General features: G+C 38.0%; 1 protein-coding gene and 1 long non-coding RNA gene across 19 annotated transcripts in view; one reads left to right on the top strand and one right to left on the bottom strand.

Annotated features, from left to right (window-relative positions):
- BMAL1 (basic helix-loop-helix ARNT like 1) overlaps positions 1-5,074 on the bottom strand; it is a 49,207-nt gene extending 44,133 nt beyond the window's left edge. For 2 of the 9 annotated variants that reach the window (XM_083836429.1, XM_083836428.1), the window contains exon 1: positions 4,508-4,645. The gene's annotated coding sequence lies outside the window, so the exon portion shown is untranslated. Of the gene's footprint in view, positions 1-3,183; positions 4,067-4,092; positions 4,382-4,507; positions 4,652-4,938 lie in introns of those variants that run through there. The other 7 variants (XM_083836431.1, XM_083836433.1, XM_083836434.1 and 4 more) reach the window with 7 other exon arrangements.
- Positions 4,668-19,989, top strand: part of LOC310899701 — a 158,142-nt gene continuing 142,820 nt past the window's right edge. For 5 of the 10 annotated variants that reach the window (XR_014584554.1, XR_014584555.1, XR_014584556.1 and 2 more), the window contains exons 1-3: positions 4,668-4,975; positions 11,237-11,460; positions 12,184-12,245. This is a non-coding gene — a long non-coding RNA (uncharacterized lncRNA). Of the gene's footprint in view, positions 4,976-5,338; positions 5,458-11,236; positions 11,466-12,183; positions 12,246-19,389; positions 19,458-19,989 lie in introns of those variants that run through there. The other 5 variants (XR_014584551.1, XR_014584553.1, XR_014584552.1 and 2 more) reach the window with 5 other exon arrangements.

A 19,989-nucleotide genomic window follows, 5' to 3' on the forward strand; every position in this document is an offset into this window, starting at 1 on the left:
AGGTTTATTTTCTCCCTTTTTTTTTCCTATGATGTAACTTTTCACTTCACACTTCATCCTTTACTGTTCTGCAGTACAGCACTATTTAGCAATTTCTACCAAATTCCCTCTGATCTTGTTGTTTTTAAGTTAGACAAACTTGAAAAGGCAAAGCCACCTAGATGGAAGTTTCCAAGCCAAAGAATGCTTCAGATCAAGAATAATACTGATTTCCGAGTTCTCTGATAGCTTTATTTCATTCTCCCTCAAAACCTATGCCAACCCTAAATGGGTAAAATTATCTGCAGAGTTTTCTGGGTACTCTTGAACTGGGACCATGTGCAGTCTTTAAAATACATGGATTCCATGAACGTATTTTCAGCTGGCACAAAAATTAGGGCAAACAGCTGCAACTGCATAAGCATATATGACTTACTATAAAATGCCTTCCTATTAAAATGATTTGAGAGACATGATGGCAATACACACAGCTTGGGAACTGCCAAGCATATCCTCCCCAGTGTTACAGCAACTGCTCACAGGGAGATATATTTCCATCACAGCCACACCAAGTAAGGACCATTAAGGATTTAGCAATATGTTTGTTCATTCCTTTACACAAGGTGCCACTAAATCGCCTTGGATCTGTGGAAAATAGAAGCCTACTAACATTTGTAACAGAATACTGTCAAAACAAACATGAAAACTACAGCTGTCTTCCTCAACTGCTTCCATTCATATGAATGGGCTGGTTTTTCATAGAGAATATCAGCATCTCGCACCACACAAAATGTGGCATGTTATTTCACCACTCCAAATCCTGCCAGTGATACTTCTTGCTCTATAAGTAGCCCACTGGCACCATTCCTGCAGAAGACCAACCTACAAAACCACAGCATGGCTTCAGCTCAGGGTCACAAGTTGTTCTGACACCAGCAGCCAACCAAGAAGCGTGCCTGACATCAGAGGCATTGAATAACTGCTTCTCAAATGGCAGGAGGCTGAAAAGGTTACAAATTCTGCACGCCTTGGCTAAGAAATATCTTTTTGCAGCTGCAAGGGAGAAAAGATAATCTGAACATACAGAAGAAAGGTGAATCCTTGCAGGCACAGAAGGGGTAGGGAACATGGACAGTCCTTCACTGTGCACACACAGACGACATTATCAGCCAGTTCTTGAATTGAATTAAATTACACAAACATTACAGGAGTTATAGTAACAGCTAAAGTAAGTTAGAAACAATACTGAATGCAACAGAAACCGTTGATCTTCTTTGGGACAAAGACTGAAATGTCAGACTATTTTTTTAGTTAATAAATATTCTAGACTATCAAAGCCAGAAGATGCTGTTTTGATCTGCATTCTTCTGCAGAATGCATTAGAAAAGAAATTACATTTCTCAACATCTGGTGAAGGATCAGGTTTCCAAGGAGATGAAGTCTGGGCCTTGGATAAGTAGCCTTACTGAAGTTTTCCAATGAATTGAGGTAAAAAACACAGGTGCAATGCGCACTTCATGCTGGTGAGCTACCTGCCTTGACATCCACCTCATTCAATAGGAAATTCACTTAAACATACACCACAGGTTATTTGACAATATTCAAAGTGATTAGCTACAAGTAAGAACAATTTGATAATCATGATTGGGATATAACTCAATACACTAAATCTTTAAAGCAAAAACATTTTCATTTTGTTAAGTGCGCCATTTAGTGCTTTATTTCTCCCAAGTGTCTTGGGTCTCACCTAGTTAACACTATAGGAATATGCAAAAGCCATATACAGATTTTTGGGTTTGTTTTGTTGGTGTTTAAACCACCCAGATGACCACCTTACATTTGCTCTGACTAAACATGGAACACATTTATAATTACAATGCAGGACAACCACCAATACATGTGCGTGTGCATAACCACAAGAAGCAGAGTATACTTCTGCTCTGTTTTTTCAGTCCACTGTCTAAAACCTACTGCAAGACCGAGCCTCAAAGCTTCTTCAGTGCTTTTGAAATAGCCACAAAATACCTTCTTTCCTTCTTCAAGCACGTTCAAAACACAGACCCTAACATCTACAGTATGATCAGAGGTTTCAACAACTAACTGTAAAAGTCATTGCTGAGTTCACTCATCATCTCATTTATTACATTTATCTAAACCAATTATTTTGGTCCCAAGTTTTGTAAGTACGACAACAGTCAAAGTGAAAGTTTCAAACCACATTTGAGATATTAAAAAGAGAAATCTTGAGTATTCTTTGCGTTCTGTAGACTTACTGAGAACAAGGAAGCTACGCAAGCTTAGAAATATGCATTTATTCTGGGCTTCTCTTTGCAATCATTTACATATGCCTTTACACATTTTCTGTTGAAGAAAATTAACTTTTCAGAGAACTTTAAACTTTCTAATACTTGGAGATATAGCTAGCTGCTTTTTACTGCTTTTCTGTCCTCTTTCCGAAGTACACTATGGGCAAACTGATGATAAAAGTTAAAAGCGTACACATTACAGAACTAGGAGAAAAAAAGGCACTATGGGATCCATCAAATTCACCTTGCTTGACCTAACAACTACGTATTCTTTCAGGTTTTCCTGTACCTCCTGTCAAAGCATTAGTGCACAGACAACTGGCTCTGTGTTGAAAACAAAAGATTGAAGTTGAACACAAAAGCACTGTATTCATGCTCATCTAAATCAATTAACCTGCACGTTTCTATGTATTTCCAGTGTGCTTGAGAGCAATTTGCTTTTTAAAAATGTTCTTATTCATCTGCAGCATGCAGGTGGCAGCTATCACATTAGGTCCCAGCTTTGTCATCATTGTCTTGGATAGTGTTAAGGAACTGCATGTAACTAAGCGCTGCCAAGGAAATCCAATGAATGTTCATTTGTTCCTATTCCCGGTTTCCCCAAAGAATCTTTGAGAGCAGGTATTTGGAGGAAAACAAACATCTCCAGTAAGGTCCCCCTACAAACACTACCTTCCTGATACATATACCCTTAGCAAGGGTCCCCAAGCATAGCAGGTTTCCTGGAAGCTGATGGTGGCAATGACTTGGCAGAGGGACTACCTTCAGTTCTGGCTTTGCAGAATCCCAGCTACAGCTCAGGTAGTTTACAGACACTCCTGCACCATCCTGAGGGGCCTTGTAGGGAAGCTCAAACCAAAGCAGCTATTCCCAGTTTCCTATGGTACTTCTGTCTCACCTAGGCGGTCTTCAGATGTACTCCTCCTTTTACAGGCCTTGAGTCTACACAGCACCATCCAGCACAACGGTCACGTGGACGGGCAATGGAAATGCACAGCGTAAGAAGAAAATATGGGATGAAACAGCGTGTTAATCTCTAACCACAGTATTTTGTTGCTATTTTACAGTCTTGTTTTCATACGTAGACATAAAAATCATGAATGGTCATGAGAAGTACAAACCCACAAAACCTAGAAGTAGTAAAGGTTTTCCCCTCAATACGTAAATACGGTTTAAAATATTTGGACGATAGGTCTACAGTTGCTAACAGCTCAAATAACTGTTTACATCTGCATATTCCTAGAACACACAAAATGTGCATTCTTTTGGGGGCAGAGTTTACCTTCAGCCTTCTGCAAGACCATGTACTGAGACATTTAGCCAGTACTAACAGTTAAACAAACAGCCTTCCTTTTCCCCCTACAAACCTAGCTGCAGCCTGTGTATTATCAGTTGCTCCCACTTAAGAAGTCCTTTGGATAAAAGAGGACTGAACAGTCCAGGGCAGGTCCTTTATCTAACCCACTGAAAAGAAATTAAAATGACATTTCATTCTGAACGTTCAAAGGCCAAGGTTTTGAAGAAATTTCTACTTAGACTCAATTTTATAAAGAGATTAAAAATCATTTTAAAAGATGATCGTTATCTGTAGCTGACCCCTTCTCCCTCCAATACCATGCAAACACTTAAAAATCTCTGTGAGCCTATTTGCTTCAGAAGCAAGCACACACACCCACTTGTTTCCTCGCTGTTATTTTTGAGTACTAAATCTTTCCAGAACTGTCACAATCGAGGCACTGGAGTAGCAGAAACTTCGACCATTAAGAAGGCAAATGGATTCTCCGGGAAGTTAAACAAAGAAACGAACCAGACCAAAAAACACAAGCCGGCAAAATCCTGATCCTGGGAAGCCACCGTCACGTTCCCTCCGCCCACCGGGGATGCCCCAGCCGCAGCTCTGCCCCCGCGGCCGGGAGCCGCCAGCGGCCGCGCCTCGCTCCTACCCCGCCTGCCCCAGCCCCCGCCCCGGCCCCGGCCCGGTCCGACCCGTCCGAGCCGCAGCCCCCCGCGTCCAGCCGTCCCCCCGTCGGCCGGGGGCGGGGCGGGGCGGGGCGGGGCGGGGGCAGCGGTCGGCTGCCGGTCCGGCCTCCGCTCGCCCTCCGGGGGGCGCCGTCTCCTGGGCCGGGGGCGCCGTCTCCTGGGCCGGGGGGCGCCGTCTCCTGGGCCGGGGCCCGCCCCCCCTCCCACCGCCCCCCGCCCCCCGCCCGCCCGCCGGGGCTCACCGCCGGCACCGCGCCCCGCCCGGGCCGGGGGTGCAGCCGTCGGTCGGCGAGGCGCTCGGCACAGCAGCCCCGTCCGTGACCTACTTTCTGCCTGGCTCGCCACCCAGCGGCGCACCACTAACCTACTTTCCAGCCAATGGCACCCTCCGCCGGCCCCGCACCGGACGCGGCCGCCCGCCAACGGGCGAGCGGCTCCCCGGCGGCCCCGTCCAATCGGCTAACTGCCGGGCCCTCCCGGAGCGCCAGCCAATCGGCTAGGCGTCTATGCGCTTTGGTCCCGCCCCCCCGGGCGGAGGCGCGAGGGCCCGGATGTGGCGGCGCGGCAGTTGGTGTTGTTGGCCGCGGGTGCCCGGCGGGGCGTCGGGAGCGGCTCGCGCTCTTTCCGAGCTCCGCCATTTTCTCCCCTCCCCTCCCCTCCCTTGCCGTCCTACCGGGCCGCCGCAGTGCTGTGAGCGGCAGGCGGACAAGGTCAGTGTACAGGTCGGCGAAGCACCGAGCGCCTTCGGGCAGCCTGAGTTCAGAGAGTCTATGCAGCAGCGCTGGCACGCGCAGGGGTGTTTTGTAGGAACATAACCACAGCGTGGTTGGTTTCAAACGCCAGCACGTGTGTGGTTGTACCATCGCTACATCTCGTTATCGGTGCCACATTGTGATTGACGTTTCCTGTCATGTGCTGCCACGCCACAGGTGTTTGTCGTACATCTGTAAAGAAAACATCGCTGAAAAAGCTCGGGCTGTAGTACTACCAACATCACAGTGCAGCAGGGGTTGTTCCATCCCACTATCACGGAATGTGCACACATCCCGTGACAGGATTAAGGTTTGGTTTCCACTTAATTGGGACTAAACACAGGCACCAAGGAGCCCCTGCTGGACGCGTACCTCCTGCCCCCATCAGAATAGCCCTGCTCAGTGAACAGCCCTCCAGCAGGACAGTGTAAATGAACTATGTAAGCCAAATGTATACCATGAAAGAAAAAGAAAAAAACACATCTTGTTTTAGCAACCATTTTGCTGCTTTGCTTTGCTTTAGTGCACAGAAGTTATGGAGGTGGAGAAATCTCCTTGACTACTTCTTTCTCACAAGTCTTTGTTGTTTCCATTGTTGTTTCTACCCACCTGCAGAAATAATCTTCCGTATTCGTTCAGTCACGTACCGGCTGTTTTAATGAGCCCAGTCACTGTCATAGGGAACGATGCCAAGAGTAATGATCTTTAGTTATTTCTGTAGGAAAGCAACTTATCAGGCCATATGTCATATTTCCAAGTAAATGATTGTTTTGAATTGTGTTTATACTGTAGTTTCTATTCGTGAGATATTGAAGGAAATAAGAGCATCTGGTTAATCAAATTCTGGTTTTCAGCATATGATGATGTATACCAATCCTGTTCCGCTACTTTCTTTAAAATTTTATTTTCAAGTTCAGTGCAGTGAATTTATCTCTGTAGGTCAATAAGGCATTTTAGAGAGCTGTTATACCTTTAATATTTTAAGGGTGCAGAGTTTATCACTGAAGAGCTAAGAAATCACAACTTGAAGCTTAATGAGATCTGAGTTCCACTATTATCACCAGGAGTTTGCATCACCCTTATACCATGTGTTTATAAACACAAAAAGCAGATAGAAGGGGTAAAACCTGAGCACAGGTAGGATATTTTTTACTTACAGGTTAATTCTTGAAGAGGCACTTGAAACTGAGATGATACTGCAAATTGTGGAACCTGCTAGAAAGACCAGCTCTGTCGTGTGCATGGTGCACAGGTGCTTCCGTTTCAATAGCAGAAGCATTTCCTCTTCCAGTCAACTCTGACCTAATTTTCAGAATTTGTTCTGTGTTTAGAGAAGGTAGTAAATTACTCTTTGATCAGAAATGTAGCTGCCTCCTTAGCTATATAAGCGTGAATGGTTACACCATACTTACACATCAAGAATTTGGACTCATATGTGGCTTCATTTTATGATGTAGAAACAGGAGGAGCATCTGTTATGTGGTGACTGTACTGAAAATTGTGATTATTAATAGGAACAACTAGCCCGTGTTCCAGCCTATTGCTTTTCCGTACTCCATTCATGGTTGAATACTACAGTAGCCACTTTCCTACACTTAGATTTATGACGTTGTATCAAGAAGAGTAGGGGGTATGTTCTTCATCAAATACAGCCTACCTAAGGTATAACGGGGCTATGTATCAGGAGGTTCACTTTAGAATCTACAATTTTTCGTTAATTTTGTTCTAGATATCCCGTTATATGCTCAAAAAGTAGTCTGCTTTGGCAGTAACCTGCCAAATTATTTCTTTGATGTTTTAGTTATCTTTTCTCTGAAGCATGGTTTGTGACCCCAGTTAGAGATACAGGGAGACACATCTCTGAGTCTGTGGAGCATGGGTGCTTGTAATGTAGCTTGTTGATATTATTTTACGTGTTTATTTTTTAATGTCTTCCAAAATATGTCCAAGATAAGCTGTGTGTTAGCAACAAATGGTGGATCCAGTTGCTGTACATTTTAAACATCTGCTTTTTGCTTATAGATTTTCCGATATGCAATATTAACTTCCCTGTTTTACCCTTCCATCAAATCTCTTCCTCAATTTGACTCTTGGAAATTTACTGTGACATACAAGTTATAATCTTACCTGCAGTAGGAGTATCTATAGCTCATAGAAAGTTTGCATGACTTAGTGACTTGAATACCTGAACTTCTTGTTCTGTCTATATGTTACAAAACCCAGAAAGACTTATATTTATCACCGTGTTGCACAAAGCTCGTGACGTGCTTCAACCCACTTATAAGCTTGGTGCTGTTTGCAGACTGATGAAAAAAAAAAAAAGTTGCAGTGATGTTCTATTTATTATAGTCTGTCACAGTTCATGTGTGGCTGGCTCAAACATAAGTAAAAGAGAAAAAAGAGGCAAAAGTTTTGTCTCAATGTGCTATTGCTTACTCATTCCTTTCAAGGTTCTTCAAATTCTTGAGAAATTACAACACACGAGCCAGGCAAATATTATTTTTTTCTGCTTTTGTTTGTGGAAACACTTGCCAATTTAAAGAGTGTATACTTCTACCACAATATTTCCACATTTGAGCATTAAAAATCATAAAACTAAATATAATGCAATAAATGTTGACGTTTCCATGTGTCTGCTTCCTTTTGTACTTTTAAAAACCGTTCTTCATCCTTACAACCTTTGTAATCATTTCAGAAGGTAGAAACTTATTTCAGGAAAAAAAAAGTTCTGATACAATCCATAGATTTCAGCCCCAGGGTCTCTAAGAACACCAATTAATATTCTGAGACTCAATAGGAACTCACAAGAGTTGGCAATCCAATATTTGGCAGCATAACAGGAACAGGAAGAAGGGTCTAATGAGGAAAACTAGGTTAAGGCCAGAGTGTTAAGAAATTCTGAATACTTCTGTGCACTACTTGTTCAGTCTTTACGGATGGCTCAGGAAGAAGAATTTGTGTCTTTATCTGGATTCAAACTTAATGGAGGTCAAAACACTTTCAGAGCTTTTACTTCATTAAAAATATACAGAATTTAATTAGTATTTCAGAGGATGGAAATGTCAGAACTGAAGGAGAGAGAGCAAATTTTAAATATGTTTAAAATGTTTTAGTGAATTAAATATTCTAAATTAAAGATCTTAAAGGCTATAGAAAGACAGCCTTTTCAAATAACATTTTTTTTTCCATCAAGGGCTTTTCTTCCTACTTTTTCTGTCCTTTTTTTTTTTTTCTGGAATGTTACCCAAATATTTACTAAAGTTTTATTTACCATTTTTGTTGATAAATAATCATTCTTATAGTAATTTTAATTCAATACCATATTACTTTCTCTCTTTTACACATCATGCAAAAATCTAGAGGTAGCTTGTGTAAGATTCTTACAAAAAAAAATCTAGCAGCAGCGATTTTGTTGATATAGAATTAAACCAAAGACACTCTTGAAATTTCTGGCAGCATTTCATCATGATTTATTGAATACATTAAGACCCAGGATAGCATTTTACTGTCTTTTCTTGGGAGAGGATGTTACAGTTGTTTTATGGTCCCTTGGCAGCTGCATCTTTGAATAAAACTAATCTGTTTCTTTCATACTCTCAAGGAAAGCTATAACTTTTATGGCTTTTTTTTTTCTTCATACTTCTTGCATCCTTACAAGAGTGGTGTCAGCTTCACTTGAACAGTGGTATGAGAAAGATAATCTTTCTCTTGGAATACTGGTAAAAATGTTAGGCATTAGTTGCTGCATTTCAGACAGTAGCAGCACTCCACTGTGGTAAACTTTAATTTATGCTTGGAATAAAGTTTTGTTCAAGAATAGCAGATTCATCAAAGCTGTAAGCTAAATTTCACAGAGTAGAGACAGGAAGGCAGTACATATACAGCTTTGACTTGAAATGAGGATAAGAATCAATGAGAAAAAAAGCAACAAGAAGTCTTCCTGATGATGAACTGATCATAGGAAACTTAAATGAACCTTGACTTGATCGTTTTAAAGGATAAATAAGCAAAACCAGTAAACCAGTTGAAGAGAATGGGATAGCTGGAATTGTAAATGTCATTACAATATTTGAATTCTTCCTTTTTTTTTTTTTTTAAACTAATTAACAGTCACAGACTGTATTAGTTAAATGTATATAATAACCCCCCTTTTACAGATTGGGTAAACAGACCTGGGCATTAATTGAGTTGGCCAGGGTTACACCCACATACTAAGTCAGATGCAAAGCCACAATTATAAGTGGGGTGCCTCATTGACAGCCTTCTAAAGAGTTTGGTAGTCCACTCAGCAACTCTGCTTATTTTCGCATATCGCTTACACAAAAGGTTTTAGCTATTTTCCAGATACAAGGAAAACTTGATGCTTGCAACCCCTATTCTAAAAAGAAGCAGTGAAATACTTAAAGACTAGGGTCTTGGTTCTATTTTCACTTAGTGCTTAGAAAGCCAATAAAAGCAGATCACTTAACAATCCAAGGTTTTATTAGAGGATGGTGTAATTTGACTCCATTCCTTTAGGATTTTCATATTGACAGGTTGTAATGTGACAGTGAGAGAGTGATTCTTGGCCTTTGATCTTGTAAATATACTGGACTTTATTCTGATATTCTTAATTCTTAAGTCAGAACTCGCCATTGATTTCACAGATTCCATTAGGCACTTGGAGTAAGGCCTCTGAGGTTAAGCATGTCACAGTTTGTTACTTCCCCTCAACATTACACGTGTCTGTATTCCTGACAGTGTTTTAAGGTAACATGCTTTCAGAGTAGTGATTAGCTGTAGCCTAGTAACTGTCTTTTAAAGCAAAAAACAATGCAGCTTTTACGTTCACAGTGAGCTTTGATTCCTCCATTGTCTACAGATTATGTTAATTAAGTAGTCTATTAATATTACATTGCTACATAATAATGTTAGAGAAACAACCTTTTTGTTGCCACAGAAGATATATGCTATTTTAAAACCAGAACAAAGCACTTTCTGAGGCTTACTAGTATTTCAGCCGTAGGTGTGCCTGGTGTGCCATAAATTGGAAAGCTGGGAGGACTCCATCTTGTTATTAGTTTATGTAGAAAGACAGGAAGTACTTAGGGAAGGTTTCCCTCTTGTTCTGAGATCCAGGAGTTACTAAGCCAAACACATGAATCACAAAGCAGACTAGGAGGGAGTTTCTGAGTGTGGCATGAAAACAACAACTGCATTTTAAAGACTGAAAAGTCAAACAATTTGGTACTTCTGTTCTGCTCCAGATTTTTCATGGAGAATAGCAACCCTGGTAATATTTGACAACACAAAGTCTTAGTGCGTGAAATGTGAAGTTTATATAAGAGATACTATCTTACTCATCAGCTGTTCTATTTTAAGCCCTGCTCGACATAGGGACTTTCATTTTGTGATCTATTTGGACAGTAGCTGGCAGATTAGAATTGCACAGTAGCTGGTATCTTTACAGTCTAAAGGATACTCAATCTTGTAACATCTATTCTCACAGTTGTGCTCAGTCACTTATATTCCATCTTGGTGTGTTGTCTTTTCTCACATATATTTTCTCTCCATTTGATGTTAAAATAAAGGTCAGCGTATCATCAGCATTAACATTAGTCCATAGTAATGTTTTGCTATGATGTGATCTATATATCTATGTACACAACATATGCCATAAAATTGATGTGACATTTCAGTGCCTGAAAAAGGCAACAAAAATGAATCCATAGTAACGTATGTTGGGGATAAATTCCAGTGACTAGCACAAATAACAGAGAAGACTGTGTATGTTAATTATATACAAAAACAAGTTACATAGATCATTTAGATCCACTTGGAAATATTAACACTGCATAAATATGAAATGGATGCCAGACTGTAACCTAATTCCAGAATCTAGCAATTGCACAAGTAGCTTGCAAATTCCCATAAAATTCTAGAACTTCATCTATCCATTCATGTAGATGGAAGTAAGTCTTTGTGTATGTTAAATCCCAATCATCTCTAAAAAAATGGCAAACAGTGATGACAGAGGCTAAAGATACCTGTTCCCAAAGATGCTTGGGAAAAAGATTGATGAGATATGGGTACTGCCTGGGTATGGCATGCTTTAGACCCTTGTACAAAATTTGAAACTAATGAAATTTGGGGTACTCTGCATATTCATTTATGACTTTTATTACTTCAATTTCTTTGCTTGCTTCAATGTGTGGGAAGATGTCTGTATTTATTTTATAGGTTTGCATCATCTTTAGGTATCCTACAGACCAGTGCTTGGACCGGAGATTAAGAAGCAACTCATGAGATTACAGGGGACTCTAACAACTTAATGACAGGCCAACTTGCAACACGCAACAAAATAAAATCCTGCACAGAGATTTCTTCACATGCATGTACTCCTGCTGCAGGTCATCTGGGTCAGAGAGCTGAACCAAGCTAAGCATGCCTCAGTGTCAAAGTTGGTAAGGTACCCAGAATTCTTCCTCTTATGAAGAGAAATTCTGTCCTAAAAATCTTCTCTGACTTTTTTTTTAGGAGAATAATAATTATATTAGGTATTTGCTTTTCTACTGTTATTTTCAACTTGCTCTTTTAATTAATTCAAACTTCAAGTTGCAAGTCATAGATAAGGGTAGCCAATTATTTTGAATTTCCTTGGTATTGCTCCCATAATACTTATGTTGTGTCACACTTAATTATGTTGATGGTATAAAGTAGCATACAGGTTTTCCTACATAATTCTTTTAATTTTGTCTTGGAAAATGCTACGCCTGTCGTAAATACGACCTACACCATCCATAGTATAATTTTACTTAAATACAATATAACTGCTCTAAGTAAAGTTTCAGCAGGCTCTTTTTACTTCAGTTTTAATGACTATTCCCTAAGATATTGTTTATGCTTTAATATCAGTAGTTGGTTACATGACTTCAAGATCTTTCTGAAAAAAATAACTGAGTGTATACAGCATGTATAAATGCCAAGCATGAAAAGATTAGTAAGGGTGGATAAATATACTCATGACAGCATACACTTTGCCAAAATTGTGAATTGAATGTCTGCTTTTTACAGATCTGATCTACATTTCATTAAGTCATTTGATAGACTCTCTTAAGTCTTAGTCTTAATCTTTGGATCAGGTCTTTGGATGAAAAAAAGTGTTTGTGTTTGTTTTTATTTTCCAGGTTTTTATGTGTTGTGTTGTGAACTGGATGCAAAGCTATTGTTCAAGCTGAACACAGTATCTGTAAGTACGCAGATCTAGTTATTAGTGAGTAATGAAATGCAGTCCACAAAAGGGCTTAAATATTGCCAGTGTTCCTAGCTTGTCAATGCACTGCTTTTGTGATTTAGTAGTACATACCTATTTACTGAGAAAATATTCATTATCCATGCTAAAAGTTACAGAACAATCTCACAGAAGGAGAGTATAAGAGATCTACCACAGACTCATGAAGTTACTTCAGACTAAATCCTTATTTCTTTTTAAAATGAATTATTTACTTAAACATTTCTGGATCTGGGTCTCTGACCTTTTGTTTATTTTTAATTAAATGGGGATAATATTTTACTTTGGGTATTGCTTCAAAGCATATTTTAAAATATTTTTAGTCTCTAGGTTCTCCACTAAAATACAGGATAAAAATACAAATCATTGTCATGCCTTTTTTTTTTTTCTTTTTTTACCAGGGTTCTTTTGTGGTACACCTAATTCTTTTTTCATGCTATTGTTTTTCCCTTGTGGTATTAGATACTAGCTTGAGGTTCAGAGGATAAAAGGCTAAAGTGCCACAAATAAGCATTTAAGATAATCAGAAATTATATTAATTAGGTAATGTAAAGTTTCTGCCACTAATGAAAAAAATGACTTCTATATTTTAGCGTCTCTGCAAACATTTCTGCATATTACACTTGGTATTTCTCATGAATATTGAATTAGTGAGTTCCCAAATACTAATCAAAAAATCTTTCATCACACACAAAATGGAAATATGAACTGCAGCCAATATTCACTTGCAATACTAGAAATGCATTCTGCTATAAATTATATCTTATGAAACCCTGTGGAGTCCATTTGGATTGTGTAATAAACCATATTTTTGTGTATTATTTCTAATATATTACTAGTATTACAGTAATTAGTATAGTGCAGTAGTAACTCTCATTAGGAGTGGTTCTATAATGCCAGACACCAGCAAAATAGACAAAGAGTATTTTTGAAAATGTTTAAACAGCATAGAAACCCGTTTCAATTTCAAAAATAATTTAGGCACTTAGAAACTACTTTTTTATTGAAAGCCCGTAGTCCATAGGATTTTATTTGTATAACTCATTTGAAGAATGTAACAATGGGATTTCTTCAGATTTTATCCTGGTTCCTCATTAAAATGTTACAGTTTATGTATAGACATTGGAGATTTCAATAGACATAATAATGAAATTCAAAATAATTAATATAGTTTAAATGTACCCTTAACTGAACGTTTGCTCCAAAACTGAAGATTTAAGCAAGATGAACAAGAAGTTGCTAGAAAGCTTGTCCAAGCAGTATCTTCATTTTCATTCCTAAATTTAAAATGATGGCAAATGGGGAAAACAGATGGTTGTATGGTGAAGCAGCAGGTCATTCCCTGTTTCCCAGGAAAAGTGTATTTCATTAATTCAGCTAACACCGTTCATCTCTTTGGTTTTGGCACACAATTGGTCCCAATCATAATGTGTTTTGTCTGGGACTCCCAGCCTCTTGCCTCTTGCCTCACTTTTTTTTTTTTTTTTTTTTGAGTATAACCACCAGTAGAATTGCATTGAAATGATGTTTCAACTATTTACAGCCCTGGTCATTATAGTCATGCCAACAGAAATCTGCAATATATTCATTGACGTAAAGGTCTATGTGTTTATTCTGTAGAAAACAGAAAGACAAATGGACAAAGAAGACATGAAAATAATGTTTATCATAAAAGCTTGCCAAATCAATCAATCATTCTTTTCTTGTCCCTGAGAAAGTAAAGATGACATATCTTACATCTTATAAAGAATCCTAAGGACCTACAGAAAATTAAGGGCAAAAAAGGTTTTCCTTAAGGATGTTAAGCCTTGTGGATCCACGTGCCTCCACTGCATGATTTTAAAGCCTATGTACAAGTCTCTGCTGAGCCCACTTTAAGAAATGTGGTATTGCAATTTGGATCATCTAGGCATGTAAATTACTGTGCTTCAGGAGAAATATTTCTGCTTTGGAGGTGATTTTGGCCTTCCTGAAGCCAGGAGGAGAACTGAAAGAGAGTTCTAATTCTGATAGTTAAAAGTGAAGAAGAAAAGCAAGGAAGGAGGGGTTTGGATTAGTTTGTCTAATGGTGTTAAGGTTTTGAGAGTGAGAGAGTATCTGTTTGGTCACATTGGGTAAGGTTAGCACTGATCATGCAGACACATTTTGGCTTTTTTGAGCCACAGCATACCTGTGTAATGTAAGTAATGTGCCCATATGTTTTATCTTTTTTGCTATGTATATATGTAATTGTATTTCCTAAGTAGATGTGATTTAACCAGACGTATTACTGAAAAAAAAAAAAAAAAAAAAGATTTTACTGCTGTTGGGCATAGTTTCCTTATTACAGCAAAGAATATATATTTTCCTTTTTTTCCAAGGTGTCTCTTTTAAAGGATGTCTATATTTAAGGACTGTAATTGTGGCTGCATAAACAATGTTTTGTGGGTTTGGCCTTTGGCCTGTCACTGAGAAAGCAGTTAAATACACGCATGCCTTATAATTACAAGGCAAATAGTTTGGTCAATAAATAATCATTGATTGTTTGTCTTAAATATTTTTGTGTCTATTTAAGCTGGGGGCTTTCTCCAGATGACGAGAAAACATTCTTGATGATGCTAATCCAAGTTAACTCAGATGTCACATCAGTTGCATAATCTCCATAACTATAATCGTATTCTAAGAAAACCCTTCTTCAGCTGGGTCTTTTTCAGTCTTTTCATGGATATTGTTACTGTTCCTATTGACATGTGAACCGTTTTTACCTCATTTTGGTTCTGCTTTTAAACAAGTTCAGTTGCATTGAGTGCTTTAAAACTAACCTTAAAAGGCATTTCCTTTTATTTACAGAAAGGAGCCATAGTAAATGCTGTATGCTTTTAGGCATTCAAAAAGCTATGTGGACTTGGCTTTCTATGCTGTTAATGGAGTTTGTACAGATTCAGCTGGCTCTCGTGTTTAGCAAATTTATCATATATCTATTTTCTGTCTCTCAACACCTCTGTTAATTTGATGTTGGTCTCTGACTAGCTCTTTATATTTCCATGGTTACTAGTAGTCAGTCACAATGGTTCTGTTAACACCCAAAGGCAGAGCGATTATATCTTTTTTGCTGTAAGAAGAATTAACAGAATTAACAAATTAAACAATATATATACTATTGTTTTTAACACTACAATATAGACTTCAAAAGCTAATTTTCAGTAACTCAGAAAGCGCTTAAGTCTTTTGCAACCATTACAACTATGTCATATTTTTTGTAATGATGAGTTTCTGTTCAAGAACCCGGAGGGTCTTTTTTCTTTCCTTTTTAATATTGATTTAAATTTGCAATAGATTTGGAAGGCAGTGGATTTAAAGCAAACAATTCAGGTTTAGACCTATCCTGTAATCAAGTAGTCACAGGCAAGCATTAATTATTAGTATGTATACAATTGTTCATTTATAAAGATATGAAAAATGGAAATAAGTAGCATGCCTACTTGCCAGAGAATACCAATGTAGACACGTCAAAACCAGACTAGAAATTTCAGATCTCAAAATGCTATATGTCTTTCTTACAAAAGACTGACAGGAAGTCCTTTCTGACTTTCACATCTCATCTCTGGTCAAAACCTGGATTCTTCCCAATAAATTAAGTGCAGAGAATTACATCTTCTGTGAGTGAATCAGAGATGTTATATACCCCTAATAGGAGAAGGCAGCTGGAAGGAGCAATGTTTTTCTGAGAAGTTTTCTTTAGGTAAGACTAAAGCGGTTGTGTTTTTTGTGTGTGTGTGTGTGTTTGTTTTTTTTTTAAAAAAATACTTATGTAGCCATCACTTATATTCTCTAGTGATGAAGAACTCTGTATCAAGGAGAGGTTTCTGGATCTTCTCTGGATAGAGCAGTTAGTGAGTAGCTGGGGGCAGAGAAGCAAGATGAAATGACAAAAGAAAACCAGATAAATGTCTAGTAGGAAGAAAACATCTTGTGTGCTAAAAAGGTTTTGTACAGTGAAGCACTGACTGGAATTGCAGAAGGTGATCCTGTTAAGTAGTGGAGCAAACCTCTGTCAGGTAAAAAGAATGAGACTTTATTGTCACCTATATAGAGTTATTTCAACAAAACATGCAGCAAAGGCAGTAGAATCATCCTAACTGAGGAGGAGAAGACTCCCCCTTTCCTTTCTTTTGGGAGCTTTTATTTTAGCTGGAGATATTAAAACTGCTGAATCACCAAATCAATAGAGGCATAAGCTCCTTCTATGGTCATCATATCAAAGCATAAAATAACTAGTTGTTTCAATAGGAAAGCTGTAGGAGAAGGGAATATATTGATGGGTGAAATGGACCAAAAAGGAAGTATCATATGGTAAAAGGAAAGCTGTAGGAGAAGGGAATATATTAATGGGTGAAATAGACCTAAAAGGAAGTATCACATGGTAATCTATCCATTTAAAAGTTAGGCAATAGCAATGACACAACATTCTTTACTTCAAGGTATGTTTAAATGTCATTGGAGTTCAGTGTTCATAGTATCACAGTGGGATGTGTGGGGACACTAGTAATATTCAAATATAGTGTATGAAAAGTGATATTTGTATGGTTATGTAATGTATCTAAACACTTCCGAGCAGAAACATTGTCCAAGTACACATATGAAGAATTACTGAAAAATGGAACAACAAAACTCTAGCATAGTAATTGTGCTGGCTACTCCACACTGGTCAAAAGCGTAATGGTCCATTACATGTATACAGATGTTAGATTGTCAAATAAAGCTTGCACATCATTGATATTGACAATGATAATTTCTTACACATGTGGAACAATAATAATTATGCATAGCCAATCTGGCAGTTCTGCTATGAGCCCAGGGAACAGAATTTGTGGATCTGGACCTGACTAGGTTGTGCCAGGAAGCATAATTTCTGACCATACTATGAAATTGTTTACATGAAGAGCTGTTTTGCTGTTTATAAAGCTTTTGCCAGAATATTTACAATTTAAATTGGAACAATTTTGTTCTTGGTGCCCATGGGGATTTATGTTTGTTCTGACCTGCTTCTTCTCATTTGTCCAGCTATTCTCAGTGTTTGGAAAGCCAACTTTTGGGATGTTAGCTGTACTTCCATTGTGAAATCTTATTAAGATTCTAAACTTGGCTGTAAGCCTCTCTGATGGACATGAGAGGCCACAACCTGATGATGATCCCTTTCAGGGTTGTTTTCAGAGGAACAGGAGCAGAAAATAAGGAAATCTTTTTTGTTATAGAAAAATTTGAAAAGTACAAGCTTTCTTTTTTTTTCTTCCACAATATGCTTACAAGATTCCATTAACATTGTTCAGCCTGCACAAATTATCTTAAAAACACTTAAAGGAAATGACTTTCCATGTTGCTCACATAGCTTAGCAGTGCTTAGCAGTTTCGCCATGAATTTCTTGTTTGCTAGATCTGATTTTGAGCTTGCTAGAACACATTGTGCAAATCAATCTGCAATACCTCCTTGTTCATGTAAGTCAGGTTCTTGGGGTAAAGGGTGAAAAGGCTATCCTGAAAGCCAGGAAGGAGAGTTTAGCATCTTTTATTAAGGTTTCTGACTCATGAGGGACATTTTTATATTTATGTTTGCATTTTTGGCTTTGGGTAGCAAGCTTAAACTTTGTGAAACACATACTGGAGGTATCTTAAAGAAGGAGACCTGGCAAGGTAGTATCATCGTGCTGAGATAAAAGAAAATATCAGATGAAATTAAACTTCAAATTTTTAACCTACCTAAGTAGGAGATAATTATCAGATATCTGAACATGTGGTTGTCTCCCAAAACTGTTTCTCATGACCTAAGAATTTATAGAAGTTACACAGAAATCTGAATAGATCTTAGATCTGAATAAGTGAAAAAAGTATATATTTAGGAAATATAAAATAAAGCATTATTGCTTATCTTTCTGCAAATAAAGTAATAGCAAAAATAGAATTGCAGTTTACTTCTGTTGCACAATGATATGATTGTTTCTCTTGTGTTTCTCTTGAAAGATCCTTTTCTATGCATAAACACTTAATGAGTGACAGGTCAGAATCCAGAGAAGTTATTGCAGGACAGTTCAGTGTCCTGCAACATCCATCAAATTGGTCTATGCTGAGTCTGGCTATTTTGTTGTTGCTGTGCTGAGATACTCTGTAATCTCATGCATATGCTGAATCGAACAGGAGGGGGCAGAACTGCATCAGTGTAGTCACTTGCATGTAACTTACAGGCATCTATATTGTGCGGTTAATGAAATAAGTGTAAAACTGATGTCTGCAAAAGATTTGATGATAATAATAGTTTAACGTTCACCTAAAATCAATTACTCAAATATTCAGAAACTACTCGTGTATTTTCTGCATAGGTCTTTCATTGCTGCTATGCAATTAATGAACACTTTGGAAGGAAATGCTTTCTGGGTTTTAATAGCACAGGTAGAGGAACTCAAGCATTTAACTAGATTATTCAGTGTATGCTTGAAACACAGTTGTCATTTTCACTATTGAAGTTCACTTTGTGTCTAGTTTATTTATTAATTAATTACTTGTAAAGGTGGCCTGCTTCTCTTCAGTTTCTAAAGCATTTAGTTTAGTAGTTGTTTTTCGTTTTGGTTTGGTTTTGCCGTCTCAGGTTTAAAATAAAATGTTTTAAACTAAAGCACATATTTTTATCAATTTAGTAAAATATTATCTATATTAGCTATAAAACAGATTAAAATCACTATTTGTCGTGACAACTTGATTGGAATGGGATGCCATAGTTTTTATTTCCTGTATGGATTCTGATTTAAAGGCCATTCACTGAGAGTGATTTCATTCAGTCATTGTATTTTGGGTAAACTGGGCTGTTGTGGTGAGGTTTTTTTTAGAGCACAGGCTGAGCTTCTTCCCAAAGAGTTTGCAGCTTGAGTAAAGAGAAGGGCCAACAATCACAGAGCAGGCCTGGGGAGCAGGGGAATGTGTGGGTGAAGGACAAACTGAGGAGACAGTGAGATTCACTGTTTGCTTTGATACTTTAGTATTGCTTCTTTCCTTATTATTGTAGGCTCTTCTTAGCAATGGGGTCTAATGTTTTTGTTGACATTGTTGATATTTGATTTTTATTTTTTTCCAGTAATTTAATTGAAACGTAATCAAAGAATGCTAATATTTATGCTCCGGTAAAGAATATTCATGCTAATGGTAAGTAGTTTCTGAAGTAGTAAACCTTATTTTATAAGAAATCTGCAACTATTGTTTTTAACTCTTTTGGAAACTTTTAAAAAAATGGTAGGAGTGTGCTTAGGTAAGATCTTGATGTCTACAGAGTAACATAGTTGGCTTAATATATCATCAAACTAAAATAACTGAAACTGTCATCTTATTCACAGTCTGCAGGTGAGGTAGGCAGAAGGATTCTAGAGATATTTAAACAACTAACATTAAAAGCAAAATGACCTTTTGGAGACTAATAATATCAATATTCTGCTGTGTTGCAGAAGTGCTGTTTTAGGCAATATAGGTAGTCAATATTGACCTCTGTCTACACTAAGAGAATTGTTTGTTTTTTATTTGAAATTGTATGTCAGGAATGCAATATTTGATGTGAAACTTGCTTTGCAGGTCATATAGGGTCTGTCTGAACCTAACAGCTGCCTCTTCAACAAGTTGGAAGAAAGTTTGTTCAATCAGAATTTCTGTTGCAAAAACATTGTCAGTGCAGATCCTTGTGTCT

The sequence above is a fragment of the Anser anser genome (genome assembly GCF_964211835.1).
Source record: "Anser anser genome assembly, chromosome: 5".
Classification (NCBI taxonomy): domain Eukaryota; kingdom Metazoa; phylum Chordata; class Aves; order Anseriformes; family Anatidae; genus Anser; species Anser anser.